General features: G+C 51.6%; 1 long non-coding RNA gene across 1 annotated transcript; it reads left to right on the top strand.

Annotated features, from left to right (window-relative positions):
• The first annotated feature begins 225 nt into the window (after positions 1–225).
• LOC131480450 (uncharacterized) lies at positions 226–7,543 on the top strand. Its single transcript, XR_009245537.1, has 3 exons — positions 226–489; positions 1,936–2,146; positions 7,368–7,543. It is a non-coding gene; the product is annotated as an uncharacterized LOC131480450 (long non-coding RNA).
• Positions 7,544–9,248: the final 1,705 nt, after the last annotated feature.

Consider the following 9,248-nt stretch of genomic DNA (forward strand, 5'->3'; position numbering starts at 1 on the left):
GCTACTAAATGTCACTGCCTGAGTTTCCTAGTTTCATTCCCCTGCCTGTGCTGGGGGAGGATTACGCAACCAGATGACTCATTGCAGGCTCGCTCAGCCAAACCTTCTTCACACAGTGCAGGATCATCACCCCCCACGCCCCGCCCCACCCCCAGCCACAGGCTATTTGTGGGTGGTTTGGTTTAACTTTTTGCAGTCTTTTCTTTCTTTCCTTCTAATTTTGCATCCCTTTGTCATTTACTTCTGCTTCAAGGAGCTGGGTCAGAGGGTGCCTGTCGGCCAGCCTGCAAGAAGTGTGGGATCACAAGCAAGTGAGTGGGCCATACTACAGGACTCAAGGCTCTCCTGGGCAGGGTGCCTGTGAGGCCACTGGCCTCCAGGGAAAGCCAGATACTCTTTCCGGGTGGCTGGAGGGCGCCTTTCACTACTCTAGCAGCCACCACATGCCCTCCAGCCCTCTCCACACAGCCTGCTGGGAAAGCAGCAGAAGTAAGTTGCACCCCAGGCTGGCCTTGCCCTTCACACTCCTTACACAGCCCAGATCCTGGAGTTGCTGAGGCTGGGACGCTGGCTTCCAGCACCACCCAGTGGCTTTGTGCCAGGACAAGTCTGGAGCCAGCCCCAAGCCCACCCAGGATGCACCAAGTTGAGTCACGTCAGGGGCCAAGCCGCTGTGGGCCACACAGGAGGGCAGAGCCCCATCCCAGGGGGTATTAAGACTCTGGCATCACCTGGGTTCCAGGGACCGCAAAAAGGGTCGCTTGATCTCCAGCTGGGTTTCTGGCCCCAGGCTAATTCGACTGTGGCTCAGAACCAGGCCAGGGCTACGAGGGATATCAGTGAGTTCATCCATGTGTGAGATGAGAGACATGGGAGCAGATCCTGGGAAACCCTGAGATATATGACAGGTGCCAGCAATGCCTGATCCAGCATTAAAGGGAGGACCAGCAGACCCCAGGATCTGAGTTTAGCAAGAATTGCTGGGAGCATTTGCATAACCCTCTGCAAGAGTGCCACTCGCTCCTTGCCCAGGCACTTCCCTGCCTCTCTCGGAGAAGGCTGCAGCATAGGTGCCCAGCTGCCCAGATGGGAGAGAGGCCAAGCTCTACCCACTCCCTCCCCACCTGCTAACGCTGGCCCCAACCCCTCCATTTTGCAGGCAGAAGAGTTGAGTGCATTTGGAAAGAAAAAAAAAAAGCAAGGCACAGGAGCTAGAGAGCTGGTGCTGTATGTCTGTAAGCAACTTTCTTAGCCTGTCTGGGTCTCAGTTTTCCCAATACTGAGGAATGGGCTGGTGGCAGTTCATGAGGTATGCAGTGTCGCTCTCCTGCCTGGAATTCCCTGGTGACTTTTCTTTGTAGATGGAGAAGGGGCTGAAGGGTTCACAGTGGGCCTCCCAGCCCTGTCCTGGTTGGCTCAGATGTGTACCTGTTTTCCTCCATACACCAGGTGGACTCCACTGCAGGGCCCCTCTGCATTGGCTGTTTCCTTTGCCAAAAGCACTGTCCTCCAGGCGTCCGTACAGGCTCCCTCACCTGCTAGGTCTTTGCCAAGGTCTTGGGTCTTTGCATTATCTCAGGATGCTGTTCAAGAACCTCTTCCCCATGCCCTCACCCTCCCCCCTGCAGCTTCCCTAGCCAAAGAGATCATGTCTTACCTGGAACTCCTTTAGGCCTGTTACCATAGAGTAGAAAGAGCTGTGGAGCTGGTGTGGTGGTTCAATAGCTTAATCCTATGTATTGCAGCACCGGCATCCCTTATCAGCACTAGTTCTAGTCCCAGTTGCTCCACTTCCAATTCAGCTTTCTGCTTATAGCCTGGGAAACAAGAGAGGATGGCCCAAGGCCTTGGAATCCTGCACCCACAAGGGAAATCTGGAAGAAGCTCCTGGCTTTGGATTGGTTCCTGGAAGATCTTTCTCTTTCTCTCCTTAAGTGTGCCAATCCCTGTTCAAGGTCCTTGGCCCTGCCATGTGCAGTGATCTCCTGGAGAAATGTACAAAGTCTTCTCTCCAAGCTGTTCTTAAGCTCCCATTCACCAAGCAGACCAGCCATTCATCATGACACGGAGGATTGTACGCAGAACATCACACCCACTGTCTGCTACCCTAAACATAGTTCCTTCGCTAGCTACCAGCGTCCCTGAGGTAACAGAAGTTTCTGTACACATCCAATTTCCTAAGAAGAAGAGCCAAAGGGTTGGGAGAAACCACCCAGCTGTTCATGGCAGTGGAGGTGGCAAGCCCCATCACCTGCCTATCTGTCAAACTCTACAGGCAGGCCTGCCTTCTTAAACTTGACTTCCACCAACTTTAGAGCTGATGGCCGGCTGGGAAAACTCAGCTGGCTGAACCTTCTGACCACAATGGTCCCAGGAGGGAGGCCTGGGATCCCTTTGGAAGCTGGTTGTTCCTTAAGGGTCAGCGTGTTTAAATCCTTTCCTTTGGAAGACCAGCCATTTGCTTCAGAGGAAAAACCAGCCAGCTTCTTTCCATTTGAACTTCTTCCACAAACCTGATGGTTTCCTTTAATGCAGATTCTAGAACCATGAACATTCTCTTTCTCCTATCAGTCTTACTCTGTAAATAGTTAAAGCATATCTCAGGGGTGAGAACTGAATGTGTTTGAAGAACTTGTACTCTTAACCAAAATGCTTCATCAAAAAAATATTTTCTCAAAAACATTGATCGATTATCTGAAAGGCAGAGCATGAGAGTGAGGAAGAGACAGAAAGAGGACAGATCTTCCATCCACTGGTTCACTCCCTGAAAGGAGAATCCAGTCCTGGGTCAGGCTGAAGGAAGGAGGCAGGAGCTCTTTGGGTTTCCCATACGGGTGGCAGGAATTCAAGCATTTGGACCATTTTCTGCTGCCATTCCAGACGCATTCATAGGAAACTGGATCAGAAGTGAAATAGCCCAGAGATTCCAATATAACATGTCTGCATTGCTAGCAGAGACTTAACCTACTGTACCACACTACCAGTTCATAAAATGCTTTAGAAAAAAAAGTATATATATATATACTTGCATGTGTAAAAAGTAAAGTGGGTCCATTTCTAGCTCACAACTTTAAAAATATTTCTCTTTTCCTTCTCACAAAATTTTCCATCACTGCCATCTTTATCTGCTGAGCACTCTAAAGAGTCTAGGTACGGGTCAAATATAATTGAAAAACAGGAAATTAAATCTACTGTCCAACGTTTGCTAAACAGGAAGCAGAAGCTATGTGGGTAGGCAGCAGTGTCTGAGTTCAAGTTCCAGCCCTCTCTTCCCATCAGCTTCCTGCTAATACACACCCTGGGAGACAGCATATCATGATTCAAGTAGTCCGGTCCATGCTTACCCAGGTGGGAGACCCAGATGGAGCTCCAGACCAGCAACTGGGACAGCCCAGCAAGGTTGTGCAGAGAGAGAAGCTGCTGGGTAAAGGAGAAGCTGCAAGAAGCAGCTCTGCACAGGGGAGGAAAGCCAGAGCAGGTAGTGTCCCCTGGAGCCAGGGTGTGTAGTGAGAGCTCTGAAGGGGACTGCCTGGCCTTAGCCATAAACCCGCACTCAATATCCTATGAAGAGCAGGTTCCTGCAGGTGTTGGGAGCAGGTGGAGCAGTGAGGGTGGAGTTGCGAGTGGAGAAGTCACACAGATCAACCCCTCCTCACAAAGCCCCTCACTGGAAGGACAGGAGAGGCTGGGCTAGAGGGAACAGTAGCCTGACACTTTCAAATTCTTTTCATTGCCACCAACAGAGCAACTGGAGGTTGGGAAGTCCCTCCCGCCCAATCCCACCAGCAATTGCTTTCTCCAGCTGTGAATTTCCCTGCCTCTATGGCCACACCCACCACCCACACACTTCTGCCACCTGGTATGGCCATGATGATGAGTGACAGCCACACGGGGACCCTCAGGGCAGAGACTTCCAACCTAAAGCTCTCAGACTTCTGAATAGTAACACCATTGCCATCCCCTGGGCCAAATCATTTTGGACTTATCCGTGCCCCAGCGACCAGGTCAAGGTGAACCAGGGAGGCCACAGAAGCCCAGCATCTCTTTTGTTTCTCCAAAGCTTCAGGACTCAACCTCACATTTGGTGCTGTTTGGCATTGTGCTTGGTGATGTGCAGGACCTGTGTGCTTTGAGAGACTAACATTACATTTTAAGGCTTGGTGTGGCAAAAATGCACACTCACAACCCCTCACATCAAGTACCTGGGTTCTGTTCCCAGCCCTGGCTCCTAACTCTATCTTCCTGCAGTGTAGCCTTGGGAGCAGCAGAGATCCCTTCCAATCATGTGGGAGGCCTGGACCTCTCACAGCTCCAGCATCTGTCCAGCATGGCCCTAGACATTGTAGGCTTCGAGAGAATGAGCTAGCTGATTTTCTTGAAAGATTTATTTTATGGGCCCGGCGCGGTGGCCTAGCGGCTAAAGTCCTCGCCTTGAACGCACCGGGATCCCATATGGGCGCCGGTTCTAATCCCGGCAGCTCCACTTCCCATCCAGCTCCCTGCTTGTGGCCTGGGAAAGCAGTTGAGGACGGCCCAATGCATTGGGCCACTGCACCCGTGTGGGAGACCTGGAAGAGGTTCCTGGCTCTTGGCTTCGGATCGGCGCGCACCGACCTGTTGCGGCTCACTTGAGGAGTGAATCATCGAATGGAAGATCTTCCTCTCTGTCTCTCCTCCTCTCTGTATATCTGACTTTGTAATAAAATAAATAAATCTTTAAAAAAAAAAAAGAAAGATTTATTTTATTTATGTGAAAGGCAGCAAGGGAGAGAAAGAGAGAGAGAAAGAGATTGGGATTTCATTTGCTAGTACGTGTCCCAGATGACCAAATAGTCACGCAGCGGGGCCAGTCCAATGCAAAGAACAAGGAGCTTCCTCTGGGTCTCCCACATGGGTGCAGGCCCCCAAAGACTTTGAGCCATCTTCTGCTTTCCCAGGCCAGAAGCAGGGAGATGGATGGGAAGTGGAACAACCAAGACTTGAACCCATTTGGACTTTACCCATCACACCTGTACCACACCTATCACACACACAGAGAAAACGGTTCAGGAGACTTAGGCCTGAGAGCAGGTTACATACCCAAGGACGCACGGCAGGTGCATCACCTAGCATCTGGGTCCCTCCCGTCCCTGACTAGTGTCTCTTCCACCCCGCTTTTTGCCAAGGAGACTTGGGTGGCCTTGCCTCCCACCTGGTGAGATTGGGAATTAGACAGGTGAGATTAGGAATTGAAAGCTGAACTTGGGAGCTGAAAGGAACGAGTTGAATGATTTGAGTTTCATAAATGGGTCCTGATGCTTTCAGGATTGAAGGGAGAAATTGACAGGGTCCAGAAAGTTCTTTCTGCTCCAAGTTTCTGCTCTCTGTTCCATATTGCCCTTGCCCCCACGTGACTGGGGAGGGTTGAATTGTGTCTCTCTGGGATTCCAATGTGGACGCTGGAACCACCAGCCCAGCAGAAGTCAACATCCCTCAGAGAGGGCCTGAGATGAGTCCTGTTCTCAGTAGACACCCACCAACTCTGCTGGGAGCTTGACTTCAGCCTTCAAGCCTCGGTACTGGGAGACCATAGACTTCATTTTTAAATTTGCATTTGCTTATTTATCTACTCACTTGAGAAGATGTATGAGAAAAAGAGGGAGAGAAAGAGCCCATTCTTATTCCTCATAATTCCAAAATGGTCAGGCTGCGCCAGGCTGAAGCCAGCAGCTGGAAACTCTATCTGGGTCTCCCACGTGGGTGTCAGCAGCCCAGGCACTTGCATGTTAGCAGGAGGCTGGAATCCAATGGGAGCTGGGACTCCATTCTAGGCACTCTGTTTCCATTGCCAAAGCCACCCAGTGCGTTTGGTGTTTGGCAAAGGCCTGTGCTCGCAGGGGAGGCAGGAGTGACTGCAGAGCCAAGGCAGACTCTGTCTGACGGCATGCCCTTTGCTGAGGGCTGTGTACACCCTGCCTCTTCCCAGGAGGAAGAATACCAGCCAGAGCCCAGCTCGGTGACCTAGCAGCTAAAGTCCTCACCTTGAGCACACATCAGGATCCCATATAGGCGCCGGTTCTAATCCCGGCAACCCCGCTTGCCATCCAGCTCCCTGCTTGTGGCCTGGGAAAGCCTAAAGCCTTGGAATTTTGCACCTGCGTGGGAAACCTGGAGGAGGTTCTGGGTTTCTGGCTTCAGATCAGCGCAGCACTGGCCGTTGCAGTCACTTGGGGATTGAATCAGTGGACGGAGGATCTTCCTCTCTGTCCTCCTCTCTGTCCATCTGACTTTCTAATAAAAATAAATAAATCTTAAAAAAAAAAAAAAAGAATACCAGCCAAAACGACGGCCCTGATGGAGTGCACCTACTCCTTGAACCACACACAGACTTTGATGCAATGCTTTTAGTGTTATTCCCTATTACCAGAAAGGATGTGGCACCCCACTTAGCTTTTTCCCATCTGGGGAGGCCATGCCTGTGAGGTTAAGGGATGTCTGGACCTGCCTGAGGCACCGCTGTGTCCCCACTGCTTTTCCTACTCTCAAGGAGCATGAGCTTCCACTGGGCGTGTGGTCAGGGAGCTGACCCCAGGTCAGAGCTGGCACTTGCAGGAGGAGGAAGAGGAAACGGACGTGTACAGCCACCCAGGGGTGCCTGAAATCCATCCCTGCTTCTGTCCCTCCCCCACCCTACCCTCCACTCCCAGCCGAGCCTTGGCCCCCCTGCAGAGACTTAAGGCACTTGGACCTGAGTTTGCTGGAGACTGACGTCAGCGGACTGGTTCCTGTGCCTGGCCATCCAGGCTGGGAGAACAAAAGCAGGGAAAAAACTTCCTGCTCAGCGCCTAGCGAGCTGGGCTCAGGTTTCAGACACACAGCAGGTGATGTCACTGGCCCGTGGGCTGGTGGCCTGGCAGTTCCCGAGGCACCCAGCTGCTGGGTTGGGTGGAAAGCCTGGGGGACCTCAGTTCCTCTTGGCCTCTGGGGATTGCTCGCCCCTGGCCAAAGATTCCCCTGTGGACAGTGGAACGGGGCTGAGGCCAGGCCTTCCCCACAAAGTGGCTGACCTCAGCCAAGTCCTCTCAGAGACAGAAAGCCAAGCAGTCACTGCGGTTGTGCCCAGGTCCACTTACAAGTGAGGAAACTGAGTCAAAGAGGTGTCATCTGTGACTCCTGAGTCAGTGCCTCAGAGGGCTCCAGCTCAGTCCCAAGCTCCCTTCTTCAACGTTTAGGAGCCCCTGGGTATCTGGAGGCACAAAGGAAACCTCCCACAGAGCCCCGGGTGGGAAGGTAACAAATTGCCAAAGACCCGTCCCTGAACTTCTTGCAACTACCTGTAGGGTGCTAAGGGGAAGAAAACTCACTCAGTTGTTTCTGCATTTGTACAGGACACATAGGTACGGTCCAGCCTGGATGCCTCGCGAGCTCAACATGCTTGCTGAAGTCGCTGCAGCAGGTTGGGGCCTGAGATGAAGGCAAAGAAGGAAGTAACCAGGAAAAATGACCAGTCACTGGATACACGAAAGTCAGCACTATTTGTGACATACTTCTTGGGGCAGGTGTTTGACCTCGCAGGTAAGATGTTAGGATGTATGTGTCTTATCTTGTAATACTTACTCCCCATTCCAGCTTCGTGCTAAGGCAAACCCGGGGAGGCAGTGATGAGGGCTCAAGTCCTTGGGTCTCCCTAGGTCATGGAGATGATTGACAGCAGGCTGGGATCACAGGCTGAGTCACCTAACCCACCCGCCCAGGACCAGCCACAAACAGGCAGACCGAAAGGCAAGAGTAAGAGGGTAGAGAGGAGGCGAGTCATCATGCATGTCACTTGGTGACACATCAAAACACCACTGCTGTCTTGACAGACTGATGATTTATTGTTCCATTTACAATTCTTGGAGAGAGGTGGCCTTCTGTGCTTCAGGGGTTAAGGCTTGTAAAGATCCTAATGAGGCAGAACTGGCAGGCAGCTGAGGACAAAGTCCACAGCCACGGACATGGGCTGGGCACCCAGGCCGGGTGCAGGTTCCGGGAGGAGGAGTGAGAAGTCGTGTGTAAACCTGGTGTGGAATACCTCACTGTACCCCCAACAGCACCCCTGGGGGATTTTATTATCTCCTTATATAGAAACTAGGATGAGACTTGGATTGTGAAGAGCTTATCGCAAGGTGACCTCATTAATGACGAATAGACCCTGCAGAGTTGCACTTGAATTTGGCATTCATTCGATAAATATTTGTTGAATGAAGGATTATCTTCATTTCCTTCATTTGTTCAGTTTGTTTATTTGAAAGGCAGAGTGATAGAGAGAGAATCTTGTATCCACTGAGTCACTCCCCAGGTGCCAGCAGCGGCTGAGGCTGGGCCAGGTAAAGCCAGGAGCCTGGAACTCCATCCAGGTCTCCCTCCTGGGTCGCAGGGACCCAAACCCTTGTTGGGCCATCCTCCAGGAGCGTGAGCAGGGAGCTGCATCAGAAGCAGAGGGGCCTCCCATGGGGGATCCCAGCATGGCAAGCGGTGGCTTAACTTGCTGTGCCACAAGGCCTACTCCAAGTGAATGAATATTTGCTTCCAAAGTCCATGTCCCTTTTGCCACAATTAGGAGAAAACAGCGAGGAAGACCATGCCTCCATGTATACTCACAAATGAGAATGCAAGCCTCACAGTACTAACGGGCAGGGAATCTTCAAAATGTTTATGAAAAACACAGATCATAATAAAACTAGGCATGCATTTCAGTCTTGAAATGAAATGACAGTGGAAATCCAATGTCAACATCAGCTTAGCTTGAATTCTATTTTCCATGAAAATCTTGAAATACCCTCCTGTGCAAAGCACTGTCCCCAAGCTCTGTGACTCATTCCACATCCTCAGATTTTTGAGGAAACCAGGGCACAAAGAGACTAAGTGGCTCCCGCAAGGTCGCAGAGGCAGCCTGTGATGGGGTCACAGTGCGCTCCATCCAGCCATCTGGCTCCAGGCATCCACTCTGAGTCTCGCCGAGATACCCCCGTCTGTCCCCACAGCTCTGCCCTGCAGAATGTCAGCAGCCCGTCTGATTTTCACTGGCCGCACGCGCCTGCACGAACGCCCCAAGCCAGTTTGTTTGTGTGCCCCATTTTGGCGGGGGGAAGGGGAGCTCTGTACTTGTTCATGTTTAGTTTCACCATCTGCACTCTGTGCGTAAACTATCTGTTCAGCGCCTCTGCTGCTGACTCGTAGAATCTGGCACTGGATTCAGGATTTTGTAGGAAAGCCAAAGTTAATAT

The sequence above is a fragment of the Ochotona princeps genome, chromosome 6 (assembly GCF_030435755.1).
Source record: "Ochotona princeps isolate mOchPri1 chromosome 6, mOchPri1.hap1, whole genome shotgun sequence".
Taxonomy (NCBI): Eukaryota; Metazoa; Chordata; class Mammalia; order Lagomorpha; family Ochotonidae; genus Ochotona; species Ochotona princeps.